This window comes from Melospiza melodia, chromosome Z (assembly GCF_035770615.1).
Source record: "Melospiza melodia melodia isolate bMelMel2 chromosome Z, bMelMel2.pri, whole genome shotgun sequence".
NCBI classification, from domain to species: domain Eukaryota; kingdom Metazoa; phylum Chordata; class Aves; order Passeriformes; family Passerellidae; genus Melospiza; species Melospiza melodia.
This window is the reverse complement of record NC_086226.1, coordinates 30,253,450-30,275,217: the sequence shown is the minus strand read 5'-3', so window position 1 is coordinate 30,275,217 and position 21,768 is coordinate 30,253,450.

The following is a 21,768-nucleotide window of genomic DNA, read 5'->3' as shown; positions in this document are numbered from 1 at the left end:
AAAATTGAAAGGATAAGCATGTAAGAGATGGTAATCAATTTCCTTAATGCATTACTTGAAGGCACTCAAGCTAAAGTGGTAAGAATAGCAAGAGTGCATGAAGTCTGGATTAGCAGAGAAAGACATCAAAGCAAAAATTTTTAGGGATATTACTGTCTCACTAACACCTTCTCATGAGAATATTAATTTCTCTGAAATTGCCATTCTGTGTTCATGCAGTAAAAAAGTTTGTCTGTTGGTTTGTTCTTCCATAAGTCAATTTGGTTTTTGTGCATTATTTCACTAATAGCATTTTTTTGATTCAGTGAAGTTTTGGATAAATGCTATACAAACAATCAAATTTTCTCCTCAGTTCTAATGTTCAATGCTCAAGACCTTAATTTGCTTAATATTTTAGTCTACCATAATAGTTTCTGTGATTTGGATATGTTTTTATCCTCAAACTGTGAAATGTTGACTTGTCAGATGCTATTCCTGCATGTGTTTCAAGATATTTTTCACTGTTAATTAACGATCTTTTAAGAACATTAATGTCATGCACAATACGTTCCAAGCACAGAAGGCAGACAAGATTTTCCCTCTGGAAATTAGTATAAGCAAGTTCAAAAATTATAAAAATCTGTGTGGTAGAAAGGGAAGAGGTATTATAATATAAATACTCAGCACATGATATTATGTTGCATTTGAAGAATAATTATTCAATTAAAAGAGGCTGGTATTTACATATCCCACATACAGCTTCTAGTACAGAGAAAAGTGGCAGAAGGTGAACATATCATAAGATTAATTCTCCAGTATTTTCAAGACTGCATCCTGGGCCTGAAAAAAATCAGGAAATACTATGTTTTTTTTCTCATTTATGTGATGTTGTACTGCTCATGTTTATTTTTTTGAATATCAGGCAGAGACTCACCACAAAATTATTTACTGCAAACACTGTAACTGCAATAGTCACCACAAGCAGAAGTAATTTGGGTTTTATTAGTTTTTAAGTTGCTTTTATTAGTTTATTATTTATTGAGCCTAAAAAACTAAGTTCAGTTATCTTGCTTTTATAGAGGCACCAAACTGAACCTGCCTGTGACGGTTTTAAATTGTATCTTTTAATCTGCATTGTAGCTTTCTGGACAAAAATCTTCAGACAAACGAAACACCCCAAAAGCACCAAAAGAGTAAAAGAAAACAGAACAATCTGGGTGGAGGGTGGGGATGGGCTCCAAACAAATCCAAGTTGGGCCCAAACAGAACTTAGCTAACCATAGCTAAATAGGCCCAAACCTTAACTCAAAGGCGCACTGGAAATTGTCATGTAATCACTTTCTCATGCCAAAGGTGGAAACTAAAGGGACATTCAGAAGGAAGCATAGTACTAGAAGTAGTGCACAATAGAAGTAATTTATTGCTGTATCTCAAAGACTCATTTCAACTAAGCTAAATCCTGTATGTTTAGTATTCATAAAGTTGACAACAAAAGCAAAGTGGAATTTTGTTTATCCACAGTAACAATTGGTGCATTATTCCTGTGCTAAAATGATCAGCTGTGTGAGACAGGCTTGTTTATGCAATATTACATGTTAATACCAGGAATTGACTTGATGCTAGAAAACTTCTTGAGCATCTAGCAATTGCATTTCAACATCTGCTGAACACCTAAGTTCCAATAGCATAATGAAAGTGTTATTATGGCCACATATGCATCTGTATGATCTAAAATAATTTTGCATTGAACATGGACATTTCTGTTTATTTATAAATCACTAACACTTTTTCCTTCTGCATCTGGATATTCGGTTTCCACTGTGACAATGTAAATGGTCCTAACATAATCTTTGTCTCTGTCTTCAGCATGAATGATGGAACAGGGGGGGTCCAGTGCCCTGAGGTGGAGGATCATGCCTGTGAGAGTGATCAGCTCCCAGTTGATACTGATATTATGCAGAATCAGCTGCTGCAGCTGTATCCCTACAAATCTATGCATCCTGATGGGATGCATCCAAGAATCCTCAAAGAACTGGCTGATGCCACTGCAAAACTTCTCTCAATGATTTTTGAAAGGAACTGTTGACTCTCTGGAGGGTAGAGAGGCCCTGCAGACAAACCTCAGCAAATCAGAGGAGTAGGGATTCACCAAATGTATGAAATTCAACAAGGGCTGGTGCCAGATTCTGCACCTGGCATGGGGCAGCCCTGGATGTACAGACAGGCTGGGGAACGAGAGGCTGGGCAGCAGTGCCATGGAAAGGGCCCTGGGGCTCTGGTCCATGGCAAGCTGAACATGAGCCAGCAGTGCCCTGGCAGCCAGGAGGGCCAAGCGTGTCCTGGGGGCATCAGGGACAGCATCAGCAGCCAGGCAAGGGAGGGGATTGTCCTGCTCTGCTCTGCTCTGCTCTGCTCTGCTCTGCTCTGCTCTGCTCTGCTCTGGGGCGGCCTCACCTCCAGTGCTGGGGGCACTGCTGGGTGCCACAGTATAAAAATTGTATAAAGCTGTTAGAGATTGTCCAAAGGAGGGCAACAAAGAAGGTGAAGGTCCTTGAGAGGAAGCCATATGACAGCAGCTGAGGTCTGTTCAGCCTGGAGAAGATTGAGGAGAGACTGTTGCAGTTTCAACTTCCTTGGGAGGGGAAGAGGAGGGGCAGGCACTGATCTCTTTTCTGTTGTGCCCAGTGACAGGACCCAAAGGAAGGGCCTGAAGCTGAGTTGGGGGAGGTTTAGGTTGGGTATCAGGAAAAGACTTCCCTCAGAGGGTGTTTGGGCACTGGAACAGGCTTGCCAGGGCACTGGTCACAGCACCAGCCTGACAGGGCTCAAGAAGTGTTTGTACAACACCAAGGCACCACATGTGACCCTTGGGGATGGTTCTTTGAAGGAGCAAGAGCTGGATTCAGTGATCCCCCTGGGTCCCCAGAAACTCAGCTTATTCTGTGATTCTTTGAGTCAGTGAATACCTCCCGAGCATTTCTGAGAAGAAAAAAAGAAAGATGGGTGACCAAGTAGCTCCAAGTAATTAAAAGAGCCACTGGTTTCAATACTTCTAATTGCTTTCATGACTCTGAAGTCATTAAACTCTTCCAGTTTTCATGAGAGGTTGAAGGGCAGGTGAGGACTGGAGATGGACAGCAAAATATAATTGCTGAATTTGAAGGCAATTTCCATTAAGCGAGTGGAAATAGACAGATTGCCTTTAGTTATTTGCATTTAAACAGATCGATATATTGAGTTTTTAGTAATAGATCTTGCAATAAAGAAGTATTCCCACCTCCTTGTCTCCAAGTCCTATCAACTACAGTAAAAATAAAAGTAGTGCTTTTATAAATATTATCGAATTCAAATAATTTGTTAGCCCTTAATTCTGAAGCATACCTTCAGGTCAATGCTCATAAGTGAGACACTTACCATTCATAACCACTGGGAGGTAGCAGATGTACTATGCATTCATTATTTAGTGGTCTTTAGAACTGTACTTGGTACAGCACCTAGTGTACCAATATATCCCTCTTGATTCATGCTGCTTAAGAATGTTTCTGTTCTCTTTAGGTTTATTTAGTTTTCTTAAAAATGGTGCATCAGATGCAGCACAATTACAAAAACACCCCCCTCCAAAAAAAAATCTTAGATGTGGTGGTCAATGTTCCTACAAGAAAGCTTTGAGTAGCTACTCTGAAAATGTTAGTAAACAGTTGCTTTTAAAATTTATTTACAACAATTTTTTTTTGCAAAATGATTCAGTGCTTTAGATTCAATATAGGTTTATTTCTGCAATGTATTAGCTGCTTTCTTTTCTTGCTCTTGTTTTGTATGAACTTCACTTTTTAGATGGGAAAGAATTCCTGGACAATGCAGACCTTGTAATTTTCCCTGGTGAAATGTACAAAAACAATTAAAAATTATCCCAAATTCAAATGGTATCCTGATAAATTTTTTTATTAATATTTTGGTTTTCTAGACAATTAAAAAAACCCAAGGCTGCTGTAACATTAAATAATTGTGTTTACTGGATGACTAAACACCTTAATCAGAGAAATCAGCCTAAACATATCACAAGAAAGGGCTACTGTACACGTTTCAACACTTCTTTGTTGTTGTGCAAATGCCATGAGAATAGCTCTTTCTTTCATGTTGTTTATTAGAATGTAAAAAAAGCCCACTTGCACAAATGAATTATGGATAAGAATGGAAAAAATGTGTCATACCAAAAATGTAGCTGGATTTTGTTGTCCCTTGAATAAAATCCTGTGTGCAGCTCCATTGACTTAATCTACTCTATTTGGTAAGCATGGCAAGATGAATAAAAGATGCCACAACCACACAGTATTTTAGGGTTATACCTGAGCAGGTAACGCCCAAGACTTGACTTGCACATTAATGTATGGGAGTAAAGGGGAGTTACAAAAAAAACAAAGTGCAAGTGTCCTTCAATATGCTAATTTTTCATAACTTAAAATAGAAACACAGTCTGTCTTTACAAATTCTCCTTTCCCCTTACAAAATCTGTAATTAGTTTCCATACTCAGTGTGTTTATTAAATAAATCTAAAGTTAATCACTAACATGGTATATGTTACTATCCCTAACTAGTTCACATTATGTATTTCTTCCTAAACAAAACAAGGCTAGGGTAAAGTGAAAGCAGCAAAATTTTAGAAGAATATTTCTTCCAGCTCAATTTTTATTCATATTCTATGATTTCAAAATGAGTTTACATCAAAAGTGGGTTCTACTTTAAAAAAATTCTTTGAAGTTCTGTTGTCTTCATTCTTCTGAGTCTTTAGTGTGTTTCACATTGGACTCTGAACTACCACTTACACTGTCAACAGTATAAGTGATATCACAATATGAAACTGTAATTTTATTGTCTATAAATTTGACTTACAACAAAATAATGATTCTTAGTTAAAATCTCTCTAGGAATATGTTGATGTTCAGTAATAAAGACCACAGTTCTCTGAACTCACTCCATGTCACCTCAATGCCACCTCAATGTCTGCAGTGAGGGCCCAGCCCTGGACACAGCCCTGGAGGTGTGGCCTCAGCAGGGCCCAGCACAGGGGGACAATCCCTGCCCTGGCCCTGCTGGCCACAGCATTGCTGATCCAGGCCAGGATGCCATTGGCCTTCTTGGCCCCCTGGGCACAGCCTGGCTCATGTCCAGCTGCTGTCACCAGCACCCCCAGCTCCTTTCCAGCCACTCTGCCCCAGCCTGTGGAGCTGCCTGGGGCTGTTGTGACCCAAGGGCAGGACCTGGCACTGGGCCTTGTTGAACCTCACTCCACTGGCCTCAGCCATGATCCAGCCTGCCCAGATCCCTCTGCAGGGACTTCCTGCCCTCCAGCAGATCAACAATGCTGTCTAACTTGGAGGTCATTCGTGGATTTGCTAATAGTAAATTCAATACCCACATCCATACAATCAATAAAAATATTAAACAGGACTGGCCCCAGCATAGACCCCTGAGGGACACCACTGTGACTGGCTACCAGCTGGATGCAGCACCATTCACCACCACTCTCTGGGCCCATCCAGCAAGTTTCTAACCCAGCAAAAGTGCTCTTGTCCCAGCTGCGGGCTGCCAGCTTCTCCAGGAGAATGCTGTGGGAGACACTGTCAAAGGCCTTGCTGAAGTCCAGGTACACAACATCCACAGCCTTTCCTGCATCCACCAGGTGGGCCACCTGATCCCCCCATTGCCCTGCATGTGCTGTGTGATTGCACTCAGAGTGATCTCTTTCATAACCTTCCCCAGCAGTGAGGTCAAGCTGTTCCCTGGATCCTACTTCTGGCCCTTTTTGTGGATGGATGTCACACTGGCCAACCTTCAGTCAATTGGGACCTCCTAGGTTAGCCAGGACTCATGACAAATTACAGACAGTGGCTTGGCAAGATATTGTGCCAGCTCCTTCATTACCCTAGCATAAATCCTGCCTGTTCCCATAGGCTTGTGAGCATCTAAGGAGTTCAAAAGGTCACTAGCTTCCTTCTGGATTACAGAGGGTCCATTCTGCTCCCTGCCCCTGTCTACCAGCTCAAGAGGTCCTAAGGATCATCAGTCTTACAGCTGAAGACTGATGAAAAGAAGGATTTAAGTACCTCAGCCTTTTACTTCATCTTTAGTATATATTTCCCCCCACATCCAACAAAGAATGAAGAGTTTCCTTGCCCCTCCTTTTGCTATAAATGTATTTATTAAAACATTTATTATCTGTTACAGAAGTGGCCAGATTAAGTTCTAAGCTTTCACCTCTCAAATTGTCTTTCTGCATGGCCAAATGACATCCTGAAACACTTCCCATACTGCCTGCCTTTTTTTCCAAAGGTGATACACTCTTTTTTTTCCCTGTGTTCCTGTGCAGGGTCCCTGCTCAGCCAGGCTGGTCTTCCTCACTGGCTCATTTTTTTGCACTTAGGGACAGCCTGCTCCTGCACTATCAAGATTTCTTTCTAGAAATATGTCCAGCATTCAGTGGCCCTTTTTTAAAGGCTGCTTCCCAAGGTACTTTCTGAGTCAGTGTCCTGAGCAGGCCTCTGACCCAGGTATCTGCCACACTACCTTCTCCCTCATCCTCACCCAGAAGCACTCAACCATATTATCACTATGCTCAAGCTCTAAACTGCCAAAAGTCTCCCCAATATATCAACCCCCCACCACCTCTCCTCCCATGCCTGCCCCTTCTGAAGAGCAAGTAGCCATCCATTGCAGCACTCCAGTCATGTGAGTTATCTCACCACGTTTCTGTGATGGTGACTATGTCATAATTCTCCTGTTGCTCCTCCTGTTTGTTCAGCTGGGCTGATGTTTTCACCCCTGACTCTGGCATGCTATCCCTGAGACTGGACTCATCTACTTCCCCCTTCAAACACAATTTAAAACTCTCTCAAGCAGCCCTGCCAACTCATGGGCTAGAATCCTTTTTCCTTTGTTAGATAAGTGAACCCCATCTTTTCTCCAGCAGGCCTGGTGCCATATAAACTGCTCCCATGATCAAACCCTCAAAATGCAACTTGTGGCACCAGCCTTTAAGGCACTTATTGATTATGTGGGTTTTCCTGTTCTCTTTGGGGTTCATCGCTGCTATTGAAGGAATTGAGGAGAAGACCACCTGTGCTCCTGTCCCTTCAAACAGGTAACCCACTGCCTTGAGGTCCTTTTTGATTACCCTAGTGCTTGGCTTATCAACTTCATCACTGCTGACCTGGACAACCAACAGTGAGTAGTCATCAGTGGGCCACATTGGTCTGGGGAGTCTCCTGGCCTTACCCAGGCCCCAGGAAGGCAGCAGATGTCCCTGTGGGATGAGTCTGGTTGGCATACAGGGCCCTGTGTTCTCCTCAGAAGTAAGTCCACCACTACAACCACCCTTCTTTCTATTTTAATAGAAATATAATTTGTTTTTAAAATTGTGTTCTGCTTGGTTGACTGTGTTGATCTGGTGAACTCTACAGATACACCTCCTTCTTCACTGTCATCTGCCTGACGCTCAAGCTACATGGCTTCATACATGTTCTGTAAGGGCACCTGGGAAGGAGAGAGAGGCTGGGAGGGAATTCTTCTACCTCCCTTAGCAGGGACCCATTTCCATTCTCTGCCATCTTTTATATCTCCTTTTTCTGACTGAGGAGTGAGGTTCCTCCAATGCCTGCTGATTTTCCATCCAATGAGTTTGTCTCAGGAATGGAAGAGTTTGACCCCTACCTCCCTTTTGCACTTCATGATACTCCTCAGCTTGTCCACCTCCTCTTTTAGATCTGACACCAGACAGAGCAGATCATCAACCCGCTCACACTGGCCACAGCTGTCTTTTCCCGTGTCCTCTAACAGCTCCTTGTGCTAACATCAGGCCCAGGCACTCCCTACAGCCAGAGACCAGAAAGCTCCATCCTTCTCGGGGAGCTTTGTCTGGGTTGCCATGCTTCTACCAGAATGGCTTTCAACTGCAGGCAGTTCAAGCTGGGCAAGTTAGGAAAAAAACCAAATACCCCACTCAGGAGCTGGGAGGCTGGCTGTGCTTTTCCTGCTCCCCCTGCCTGTGTGAACTGCTGTGCACACTGCCATGTCCCATTCTTCTGTCACACCAAGTCCTATTTGCCAGCTCCTGTTCCTTGTTCTCCCTGGAGCCATTTAAATCTCCCATGCTGCTCCAGGCAATACCCCTTCTGTGCCTGACTGGCTGCAGAGGCTAGCCTTATTTTAAAAATACAGATCTATCTAATAGATTAGAAGTTCTTCTTGAATTCTAGTCAGATCAAGAGCTTCAACAGCATGTATTCATTCTTGGAAAGCAATCATGTTTCATCTTCCATCAACTAATTTTGTTTCTAGGTATAACTGGTCAGCAAATGGGGTCATGTCCACTTTTTATAATAACATCAAATCTCAGTCAAATTATTTTTTTAGCCTGATGAGGTGTTTAACTCTATTAGATCTACTCCCTGCCTGCAAAGGGGGATAGCAGCTCCTACTTTCCAAAAAAGTTATTTAAGACTTATTAAGCGGGAAAGGAAGAAGCTGAAAGTCTCTGATTTGAGCTGTCATTCCTAGGGGAGAAAAATATATCTGTGTCCCATTATTATTCACAGAATTAGGCCCTTATTTCATCCACTGACCTTCTAGTATTATACTTCCAAGAAGACCAGGCTAATTTTCCATTGAAGTGAAGAAACTAAAGAGTGGAAGCTCAAGCCTTTATTTTAATTAATTTAATCTCCATATTCTTGACTGTTTTATTACGAGCTTTCCTGTGGATTTTTACAACTCAATTAATTTCATACCTAGGAAATTCAAAAAGCTTTCTTGACAGTAGTCCAAGATCTGCACAGAAATCACTTCCTCATCAAAGATCTCATCAGAGTGTAGTCATCCTCACTGAGGTAGTTCTGAGAAAAAAACCTTACTTAGGGAATGAAAAAGGAAGATATTTAACTTGGGAGAAAGGAAATCTTACTTCTGTTGATGAACATCCATGATGGTGAATTCAACCCCTTCTCAAGAGGCATGTCTGGTGAAATGCAGATGACACTGCAATTTTCTTATGTTTCAAAAATATTTTTAAATATTGCAATTTTTTAAAATTGCAATCAATCTTGAATACCTCTGGCATAAGAAGAGTGCACACTTCATTGAAAAAACAGTATACCTATAAATTGTCTTTTTTTTCTTAGACTTCAGAAAGGTGCTGCTGTTCATTTCCTGTGAATTTTACTATTTGCTTAGATTTAGAAAGTAGTTATGACAAAAAGCCTTTGAAAACAACCATCAGCATTATTTCTTGATGGTATAATCTTCAAATAGGAAATACTGGCAAGGGAGGATAAAGCAAGTAAATGAGTAATTACTGTTATGTGGTGGACTTTTCTCACAGAGTTTTAGTGTTTAATTTGATTTATAATGTACTTTTTCTTTGGATCTGTGAGACACCAAACCCACTTACTTTGATCTATTGATTTTTCAAACAATACGTTACATTATTTAGCCTAATACACTGTGTTTGGGAGAATTTGTCTCTCAGTTGTCTTTACAGTGTGACATGCTAATTTGAAATCTTTTCTGGCAGTTGATAAAACAGACTAGAAGATGTTAAAGAACACCAGGTAGTGTTTTATTCATTTCAGAATCTCAATGCCAACTGGCACATCAGCTTCCATTTATCCTCCAGGAAATACTTTGCCAGAGAGAGGCCTGGGAAAAGCTGAATGATTTATTCAGGCTATGAGAGACCTCAGCCACACAGCCCTGGTCAGTCCCCTTAGGAGTTCATTCTCAAGGAAACGCCCTCAGCTACATCCAGTTTCATTATACAAAGAACATACAAAATACTGTGAACATACATAAGGCTATACAGTGAGCCCTTCACTGATCCTATAATAATCATTCATATTCTGCTATCACTGATGTGAGGACAAGGCACCCACTGAACTGTGATTTGAGACTTATTGGATAAGACAGAAGAAAGATTTTAGGGGATTTTCTTCATATTTTGGCATAGTTTCAGTCAAGTAGGATTGAAAGTTGTAGGGCTTTTTTTCATCACAGGAGACTTCTATGTGGCAGCCTTAAAAGCAAGACCTATTAATGCTACTACAACTGAATGATGCAAATGTTATTATTATCCATAAAACAAAAAATTCAGCGACACCTAAATTATCTACTATAAAACAAAGAAACAAAAAACCCCTTTCAATCTCAAACTTAAAGACTTCAGTACTTCTCTGCAGAGCTTTTGAGGGGGTCATTCTGCCTTGATTGAATATAATTTGCATGGAAGATTACTAGCGCAAATATTTTCATCCTCATAGTTTATTTATAGAATTCAGCACATAGTATTTACTAGCCATTTGAGTCAGACTTTCTACTTTTCAAAATGTGAGACACGTGCCTCAGAGAAGAAATTGAAAATATAGAATTGAAATGACATGAAAATGTCAGAATTAGATTCTGCAGCTATATGTATTAAAAATAGACCATTAATTCTATTAATTTTCAAATTTTAGAAAAAAATATTGCATGTCTAATATTACAAGCTGTGAAAGAGAAACTCTGGATTTTTGGTTGGTGCACTTAGCATAATCTTAAAATTTTACTGTTTAGTACATAATCATATGAAGCTTTCAGATCAGCCAGTGAGGTGTGCCAAATTAGTTGAGAATAGCGAAAATTTAAAATCTCAGCAGTAAATTCATCAATTGATTGCTATCAATGGCTTTGTCAGATTATTAGCTGCCATTGATAAGGTTACCTGAGACAAGATATGTAAACTACATGAGTAGCCCTGTTCTGAAAAGTGCAGTCCTCATTTTCAAATATTTCTATCAATGCTCTTAAAAGTGGAATATTAATTTATATTAAAACTACCGTTTAGCACACTGAATGAAATTATGAAATTTTGGAAGGCATTTTTGGAAGGAATTTTAGAAAGCAGAAGACTGAAGAAAAGTCTGTACAATAGGGTATACAGACATGGGTTACTGTGATAAACAGGCAAAGCACTGTGTATTCATCTGAAATAAAACTCAGACTAAATTCAGAAAACAATCTCTTTTGTACTGGAAAAAGTACAAAGAAGTGAAATATTTTTCTGCCCATCATTGCACCTCTGAGGCTTTAGAAAACACTAATTTGCAGAACAGGAATGGCAAGATGAATCTTCTGAAAAAGAACTCCCTGGCATTGAACGTCCTGCTTAGATTTCACCATATCTTGATGTGATTGTAATTTTCTGAAAAACGGCTCCTGATGTGATTTTTTTTTTTTAATAGAAATTTTTACATTGCAACTTTTTCACATAAAGTCACCCTAGGAATCTTTCTAAGACTGATCCTGTAGGGAAAGCTATGCCAAAGAGTCTGTGCTCAGAAGACTAACTCAAATCCAAGATACGTAGGGATGGGTGCAACCCTCTAAGACTAATATTTGGATCTCAGTTCCCCAGTTAATGAGGTTTATATCAAATCCTGAAAATGTGCATGATCTCTGTGAAATCTATACAACTACATAAGCTTAATTATTTTGCTGAATCACACAGAAATACTGTAGGTAGGCAAATTAAGTATGTGATAGTCACCTAAAAGTTTCAGGAAAGTGCCTACCAGTGCAGATAGATTAGGCTTTAATCATTTATTAGGTTGCAAAAATTAGTTTTAAAATAACATGGTTAAAATGGGCTCTATTGCTTATTATAAATGTTACAGAAATAATCCTGCAAGCTCTGCAGTGTTACATGCTCCTGCAAGACGCCAGTATAATATCTTTAAAAGTATGACCACAGGCAGTGACCTCCCTCTGAGGCTGGAATTGATTATCTTGTATAAGCAGGGTAAATAATCTTGAGCAGTATGAGATTTTATTTTTATTTTTGTCATGGAATACGTTGTTTGATTTATGACTGAAAGTGAGATGACCTGTATGACTGCATTCTCTTTCAGAGTTTCATCAAAAAAAATATCACTTTTTATCTCAATGACCATGAATCAAGGCATCATATGATAAAAGCTGAAGAACATTTACAGTACAAAAAGCACTATCAAACAGGTCAGTGGTCAAACAGCTGCCTTCATGCCCATTGCACCCCACAAAGGTGATTTACTTCTGATGTCTTTGTTCTGTTGGACTTGGGGTCAGGGAACCACACAGATTTTCTCAGGAAGGATTATCAGACCTATATAGAGCTTAGATGTAGTCCATCCTACAGAACTGAACTAGTGGAATCTCACTTAAACAGTGGAAATAAATGAAATTCATCAAAACAGAATTCTTAAAGATGGGCAATAATGTTGTCAGGTTATTTTCTGTCCTTATATGACATGCAGACCTGCTCTAACTTTTACAGTCAACCATGTCTTTGCCTTTTGTCCAGGAATCACAGGATTGTGTAAGTAATACAGAACAACGTCATCTCTCAGTGCTCACAGTACATAGTCTGCATGACTTCTGTACTAATAAGGTGTGTCCTTAAGGATTATCAACTGCCTGTTTACCCATATTCACAACTTAAAATGGTGAGTTTCTACTGTTTTCTGAGATACTATCTGTTCAGTCAGCATTTCTGTATACATAGTCCTAAATCATGCATGTCTCTCCGTAAGCACAAATATCCAAGTCTCAATGCAAAGTGAATGGACCTACATTTCTAAAGACAGACTCCTTTAAAGGCACGATTATATAAATTCTTCAGTAATTAAAAGCAGAATTTATAATCTGTTAGATTGTTTCCATAAACTAAATTTCAAACAGTGTATATATTATTTGAGCTCTAAAAATCAGAGAAAAAGGATAATGATATATTTTTTCCCTGTGAAAATTTTTTTCCATAGTTCTATGGGTATTACTAGAATTCCACCATTGCTTTTGTATATGCTCTTACAGCCTCCTCATAAAAGCATATGTTCCATGTTTTTCCTCCTGTTTCCATGTGGTAGGCAAAGATATTCCATGACTCAAACAGCATTAGCAACTGAATAAGTCTTTGAGTGTACTGAGAAAAATGGAGAGATGTTAACAGCCACATTTCACAACAGCAGGAAAAATGCTTGTGTAGCATTCACTGTCATAGCTGAGCATATGCTCTCCATGGTTCTTTAGTCATCTGCTTGGAGTGGGCTGCACTGCTGAGGAAAAGACAATCTGTCTCTCTGTTAATGAAAAAGTATCTCTACAAAGTAGAGTTGATTAGTATAAGGGTAAACTCTTCAGTGACTTAGAAACTGAGAAACATGGGAAAAAATGTATGATCATTGTAAATAAATATTATTTTTTCTGCTTGCACAGCTCAGATATTTACAGTATATGAAACACAAATACTGTAAAGATTCTAGTCCTTGAATACTTGAACACAGAAAGCAAGAAATTTAAAGTATTTTAACAAAGCATATCTGAAAAATTTAGTAAATTGTAAATTTAATTTGTCAAGTACAATAGCATCTCCTTTGAAAGTATGCCTGTAGATTAGTATAACAGTGCACAAACCCCTTTTAGAAGAGATAGCAGAAGCATTGGAAGAGGTCTAAAAGCATCAGTGCATAAGCTAAGCAGCTCTCATTTCTCACCCGATTACCTTGACTCACATAGGGGCACCATGCTGCTGCTACCAGATTGCTTGATATAAACAAGCCCAACTGTGTGGATAGCTTGACTCCCTCTGTACTTCTCTGCTGGCTGCAGGGCAGGCATATTCCTTATATAGATCTGAAGCGGCAGGTGGCTGAGAAAATAAAAGTGGAGGTCCAACTTAGCACTGTTCTTTCTTACTTTTTCTCTCACCAGAAAACATGCTGCTGGCCTTTTATCAGACATTAGTGACAACATAATCATGTTGCAAATGGGATTAACGCGTCTTTCTTTTAATAAGATAGTCTAACAGTGAAATCCATTTGAATTGCTGAAAAAAGGGGGAAGAAATTTTGCCAGCTGCACAAACCCACAGATTTTAAATGTTATATTTTGCCTGTGCCAGGAATCTGCCTTAGGCTGAATTTTAACAGATGGACAAAACAGAAGAGGTTTTTTTTTAAGGGTTAGACAAAACAAAATATATTTCTCTTATATCAAGTAGGGGTAATTTTTTTAATAAGTTCCAGAATATCCAAGATTTTAAGAAAAAAAAAAAAATCACACTTGCTGAAGTGCTCCTTGGCAACAGAGAAGCCCGGGTCTTTCTTCCAAGTGCACATGCAAAATCTTTTAGTTAAAGAGTCCAGAGTCAGGAATGGAACCCACTAGTTCTGCTGCCAGGAAATATTTATTAAATCCATTAGCAAAATGCCTGTCCTCTTTGTCTAGCACCAGTTCTAAAGATGACAACGGCTTGAGTGGGTGTTGTTCTGCTGGAGGGCAGGAAGTCCCTGCAGAGGGATCTGGGCAGGCTGGATCATGGCTGAGGCCAGTGGAGTGAGGTTCAACAAGGCCCAGTGCCAGGCCCTGCCCTTGGGTCACAACAGCCCCAGGCAGCTCCACAGGCTGGGGCAGAGTGGCTGGAAAGGAGCTGGGGGTGCTGGTGGCAGCAGCTGGACATGAGGCAGGCTGTGCCCAGGGGGCCAAGAAGGCCAATGGCATCCTGGCCTGGATCAGCAATGCTGTGGCCAGCAGGGCCAGGGCAGGGATTGTCCCCCTGTGCTGGGCCCTGCTGAGGCCACACCTCCAGTGCTGTGTCCAGGGCTGGGCCCTCACTGCAGGAAAGGCCCTGAGGGGCTGGAGAGAGCCCAGAGAAGGGCAATGGAGCTGGGGCAGGCTCTGGGGCACAAGTGCTGTGAGGAGCAGCTGAGGGAGCTGGGGATGTTTGTCCTGGAGAAAAGGAGGCTCAGGGGGGACCTTATCACTCTCTACAGCTGCCTGAAAGGAGGCTGTGGCCAGGTGGGGTTGGTCTTTTCTTCCAGGAAACCAGTGATAGAATAAGAGGACACAGCCTAAAGCTGGGAGACTTAGATTGAACATTAGGAAATATTTTTACATAGAAATTGTTATTATGCATGGAAACAGGCTGCCTAGGGAAGTGGTAGAGTCACCATCTCTGGAGGTATTTAACAGATGTGGCCTAGTGGGACTTGCTAATGTAAAGTTAACAGTTGAGTAAATGATCTTAAAGGCCTTTTCCAGCCTAAATGATTCTATGATTCCAAGCCCATGTGAGAGTTCCCTCCCCTCTGTTAGCTGAAGAGATTTGATGATGCACTATCTCTCTTAGAGATACAGATGAAGGTAAAGAGGAAAAGATACAAATGAGAGGCATGGAAAGGAAAATATATTTTATGGGAAATCCTAGTAAAGAATATGACTAAAAAACAAATGGCTTTGTCAATCTTGAATTTTAAAATTAGGAAAGCCTGATGCCTCCCATTGTCCTGTGTTTTTTTTTAGCAGGATGTGTGCCATAGGTTTCAAAATACAGAGAAAAAGTCCAGAGAACATAACTCCATAACTCCTTAACAAATCCTTACTGACAAATTCCTAGTAGAAAATTTACACAGTTTTAAGATATTATCTCATGTGTACTTTGATCATAGAAAATGTTTTAAACATATACATGTACACATACACATACATATACACATATGTATACATATACGTATACGTATACATATACATATACATATACATATACATATACATCTATACAAAACTCTTATCTACACTAACCACATCTCCCAATGCACAACATATAAAGATTATAAATAATGGAATAGCATATTTTAAAGCACTTTAAACTGCTTCTTGTGACTTTCAGAAGCCACAGTTCTGGCAAACTGTATGACGCTCTTGAAAGCCTCTTTATCATGCAAACCTGGATAAGTACTTCAGTGATACATGGATTAAAAAATTCTATTAAGTTAATCATACTTAGAAGAATCAAACTCAAACCATAAAATATAAATGACCTCATGGTTTTCACTTGAGTGTTTCAATGCATAGAAGGGATCCATCTTAAAAATCAAATAATTTTTAGATGGAGAATTTTTAGATAGGGGTATGTACATTTTTGTGTTAAATGGCAATATTCTCTACTGCTCCAACACAGCAGTATTAGCAGTAGAGAACTAAAAGAATACTCCACAGTATGAGTGAAGTTAGTGAACAGCCAGTATGAATGAAGATAGATTACAAAGCTATTCAGGCTGGAAATACAGAATTCAAGAATAAAATCTATGAAAACACTAACTTACAGAACATTAACTGGTAAGTGATTCTTCACACAAGTGATATTCAGAGAATTTACTAAAAGATCACTTGTAAGATGGCAAAAGTGGTTGGATTATCATTTGATTAGAAATATTTAACATCATCAGTTTTGTAATTACACCAGACTAAAAGCCTCTTACTTTGATGTACACAAAATAAGAACAGTATTAGAAGAATCTATTATGGTCTCTGCTCAGAGAGGCTGTACTTCTCAATGACAAGAAAAAAAGGTGAAACAAAATCTTCTCAAATTTAGGACATTACAGGTCATCACAAGTCATTCATTCCCTTTGCAACTTGCCATCTAGTGTATAAAAACATTATTCAGGCGTTTCAGAAAAGCAAGTTTTAGATACAGACTTCCCCGATCTCTTTTCTATTGCTACCACTACCTCTTTCTGGTTGTATTACAGTCTTCTGCTTATCAGATTGGACTTTTCAGCTTGCCATATTACACTCTGAAATTCCAATCTTTCTTACAAAAGGAATCGAGATAACTTTCTCACATCTATTATCAATATCATCTCCTACCTGTTGAGCATTACTGTCAGAGAAGGCTGTTGTGCTTTTGAATGCCATTACAAACAAGTGAGATAGGAGAACTCCATTAATAAAGTACCAGATACCAGTTTTCTCTGTTTATCTGTGATTGGTCCACATGACATGTACTTTCACACAAGCTTTGAAAGTATTTGAGGATATTCTTTGCCTTCAATTTATACTCCTTTTATATCAAGTAGTATCTTCCTGTTACAACCACTTTGAAAGATTGCATTTTGTCCAGACTGCTATCCTTATTTCTCTGAAGATATTTACAATTTTTCATCCTTTCTATATCTTGCTTACACTGAGTCTTAAATTTATCTGACTTTTTAATTGCTAAGTAAGATCCAGAATTTTTCAGTAAGTTTTGAAGACAAATATGGATTCTTTCTTATTTTCTTTCTCTTGCATCACATTATTTTCAAATAGAGATTGTTTGGTGCTGAAGACCTGCCCTCTCATTTCCCTACAACCACTAAGAAATACCCCAAAAAACCAACTGTGTCCTCTCAGTTTTGCTAAAATTGAATGCTTTAGAAAGACTGACCATTTACTGGGTTTTTTTTTCTGGTTAACCTTTTGAGTCCAGTTCTTCCATCAGTCACAAAAATGAAGAACAACCCTTAGAAACATAAAATAATCTCCACTGTTGTATGTGTCAAACACCTTCGCCTCTCTCTGTGAATGCGTAGATACAAAGATGAATGGTTGCATGGCAATTCCATCTGTAAATATTTGTGTTTATCCAGCTTCTGTGCTAAGAAGTCTTCAGCAGTAATTGTAGCAAAACTGAAAGTCACATGGAGGAATACAGTAATTAAAAAATAAATTATTAGATAAAATAAAAATATATTAAAAGGCTATAGGAAAAAATTATTGAAAGTACCTTTGTTAATTGAAGTTTTAGGTATGCTTACCTTACTGCTGAGGATACCTACTGTGCATATACTTTCAAAAAAGTTAAAGCTTGTATGCATTTTCCTCCCTTTTATTTTAAAATAAAGTCTCCATATCTTTTTCTGGTACCATTTAGAGGGAATATTTGCAATCCCTTAATTCTCTACAGTTGCCACTTCTAGTTCAGCAATACTTTAGTCTCATGAACATTGATAAATACTGCCAGCATTAAAGTTTGAAGTCCTCTGAGATGGCTTGGATGTTACTGGTTAAGGCCTCCTTATGCTTCATGTTCCTAACGCTTCCACTGTCACAGCTCTAGGGAGTAAATAATTTCAGTCAATAAAAGTTGTTTTTTTTTCTAGTCAGTCTTACATTTTCACAAGACATGAACTTGCCACAGACACACAAGATCCCTTGCTTGTAAGGCTGCCATGGGCACGGACCAGACATCTGGCAATTCATTTACAGAGCACAATAACTACCCATGTTCCCTTTCCAATACATCTACCAGGCACACAGGCACCTCTCAGCACCTGCCACAGTCCATTTCCCATCAGAAATCTAAATGTCTAATTTAAGGAAGTGTATATAATGTCATGTGTATTTTCATCCGGCAGTGACCCATAGAGAAACCCCACTTTTTATTTTCCATTGTTTTTGCTAATGATTTGGTTTTTTATTCATATTTCTGTTTAATAAAAGGACACTAACCCTACAATAGGAATGTCTCCATTATGGCAGTTACCATTTCCTCATGTATTGGTATCACAACTTGAAACGGGAAAAATAATCTGAGAGGTAGAACTTCTTTATAATCACAAATTAATCTACATTCCAAGTAGAAGAAGGCAGTCTATGGGAACCTTATGCTTTCAAACTTAAACAGCTAGTGTCCTGTCTTCTGTAGCAGCTTTTGCCTCCAAGTATTTATGGCAATTCGGGATGTTACATTTGTTCAGCTGTGCATGCTGTACTGTTTGCCTCTGCCAGCTGTGATAGCTTATTCCCTCCCCTGCAACAGAGATTTCTTTAGCTGCAAGAAAGCTGCTCATGTGAACTGAGGAACGAAACTCTGACAGCAAAAACTGGGGCAATCCTTCTAGAGTTGTGTGTTCAATGTCACCATCTAGACATCATCTCTGAGGCAGTGCAATCAACAGGGAATAGTGCTGTGTGTTCTTCTCATTACACATGCTAGTAATTGAAATGTGCTTACTGCCAGCACAGCTAGCTAGAAGTAACAAAAAGTACCTCTGAGCAATCAGAACACTTGTAGGTACCTTCAAGACAGTAAGTGAGATACAGCTCTGGATTACTGATTGTACCATCTCTGGACTCCTCTGGACCTCTTTTTATTTAGTGGTAAAACTGAATGTTTAGACCAACATTGATCTAAGGAGTTAGACCTTCAACACTGCTCTTCCAAAATCATTCATTAAAATGCAAACACTTTTCCATAGTTAGAATTCTAAAAAGCTATTCTGGCAAGTCGTAAAAAACAGTGTAGTTTTAAAGAATTGTTTCAAAAGTCTTCAGTTTCAGTTTTTCTTCCTCATTGCTGGTTTAACTGGTGAAGTTCCTTGATAATAACTTGAAGACCTACCTACAATTTAGAAACAACTGGAACACTGAAGCAGTACACTCAATTTAATGAATGTTACATCAAAGACAGATATTAGTCCTGCAAGACATGGCTCTGTATAAGGAGCTGTGTAAGGAATTGAATAGATGACACAACTCAGGCATGTTGCTGGTTGATAGTATCCATATTCATTAAAATATGATTGTGGGGTGAGTGATCTTAAGTACTCAGACTAAGTCAAGGAACACAGGGCAGCAACTTGCAGGATTTAATCTGACAATTATTAAAATTTTAACTAATGAACTAAGTCACCAAGATGGTGCTTTCCAGCTATCCCTAAAAGCATCTTACCAGTACTGATGGTGTGAGCAAAGTTAGGATAAAAAGATGAAAAAGATGGCTGAGTTCTGAAAAATCAGGGCCATGGAAAGACAATAGTTTAAAAGGTAGTGTAGGATCTGTCACAGAATCATACAATGGTTTGGTTTGAAAGGGACCTTAAGAATCAGCTGGTTACAAAGCCCCTGCCACGGTCAGGAGCACCTTTCACTGGATCAGGTTGTTCAGAGCCACATCCAGCCTGTCTTTGAGCAATTCCCAAGGATGGGGCATCCACAGGCTCTCTGGACAATCTGTTCTCATGCCTCACCATTCTCAAAGTAAAGAATTTTTTCCTAAATTTTCCTAAACCTACTTTCTTCCAGCTTGAAGCCATTTTCCCTCATCCTGTCACTACATGCTCCTGTAAAAACTTCCTTTCCATCTTTCTTGTAAACTCCCTTTAGTTAATGGAAGGTGGCAATTAGGTCATTCTGTTTAATGCTGATATTCACACATTATTGAAATATACAAGTTTTAAAAAGCACTTATTTATTTGTCTCTGAAAGTTCCAGAAGGGAGAGGTTTTTAAATCACAAGGACTTGCTTTTGTGGATTGATTATGCAATTATGTACGAACACTGTGTGCAACAGGAGAAAAAAGCTATTGTTAATGTCAAGTTACACTCCAGACCAATTAATGGTATTTACATTTTTATAGAAACTATATTTCTCTCGTATTACAGAGAAGGGATACAAGGCTGCAAATACTTGAGCCTAGTATAGTATATAGCACTCTGAATAGTAACATGTGACCTTTCACATCTGTATGCACTAATTTCAGAAATGTTCACAGGATTAGGAATTGCATGAAACAAGTACTGTGATTTATAAAAAAATAATTTAGAAATGTCTACATGTTTGTAGTGTCAAATCATAGTTCTTCAAACCAATACAGTCATAAAATAGTTATTGTTAAGAATATGATTTTAAATACAATTTATTTGGGGTACATTTGCATTTAAACTACAAGAAAAAATATTTTTAACATATCAAAAATTTGAAGTGCCTTATCATAGCCACTTAGTCAGTCAGCTGAACATTTGTCAGAGAAAGCAATTTCTTAATAATTTCTAAAGCACTTCAGGCACCCAACAATTCAGACATTAGCAAAGAATAATAAACAATGATACACATACGACTAAAAAAATCAAATTTGTTTTTCATTTTTTACTTTTCTTTTGTGGCGATGATATCTCCATAGGGTTGAATAAAGATCTGGCAGCTTATTAAACAGATAATAAAAACTGGCATTAAAGTATTTTTCTTCAAAAAAAGATAAGGCACTCAAAGCACACAAATATTCTATTAAATTTAGAAAGTAATTTGCATAAATAAAAGACACTTCAGAGACCTGGCAAAAACCAGTAGGAATATTCTGTGATTTAATTTTACCCTCCTGTTCCAGAACTGTACCAGTTCTGAAGCACTGAGATGCTGCAGTAGGACTTTCAACACTCACTACGAGGCCAGAACAGAAATCACCAAGATCACATTTACATGTTTATCAGTACTCACTGGGGATGTTCAGACTGTACTACAGAGTTAAAAAAAAAAAGCCAAACAACTCAAGTAATTGTATGGACAGCTGCCATGTAACATTCGTGGTTGAAGTTCCAATTGCTTTGTGGTATGTTTTCTTCAAAGGATGCTAAGATTCTTCCTGCTTCATAAACACTGGTAATATTAATATAAAATCTATATTATTGAAAACATTTATTGCCAATAAGTATGTGTGAATATGTATGCATGGAAAGTAACATAAGTAGGGTAGGATCGAATCAAAATTATTTAATTGCAAACTTCAAGCAAACAGGCATGGAATACAGCACATATTATGAATCTGGATAAATCCTCAATTAAGCTGACAGACATAGTTACATAACTGTAAATATAACTATTTTCCTTCCTTGCTAACCCTGGTTTGCTATTTGACTTGACGGTGACCTTGTGTTGAGAAAGAATCTTAAAAATATCTCACATGGCATGAAACCTTAACTTGAGAGACAACAGCTTTGTTCTGCAGTCAGGTGTATCTTACTGGGTCATCTCAAAGAAGTCTTGTTGCTTGGCTATGCCCCAGTTTCTTCACTGAACAAATACATATGCCTCTGTACACAGGCTGCTATTTTTTTTTTTTGATTTCTACATCCAAACTTTTCTGTGTATGTTCATTTTATATCAAAATGAAAAAATAAAGAGAAGGA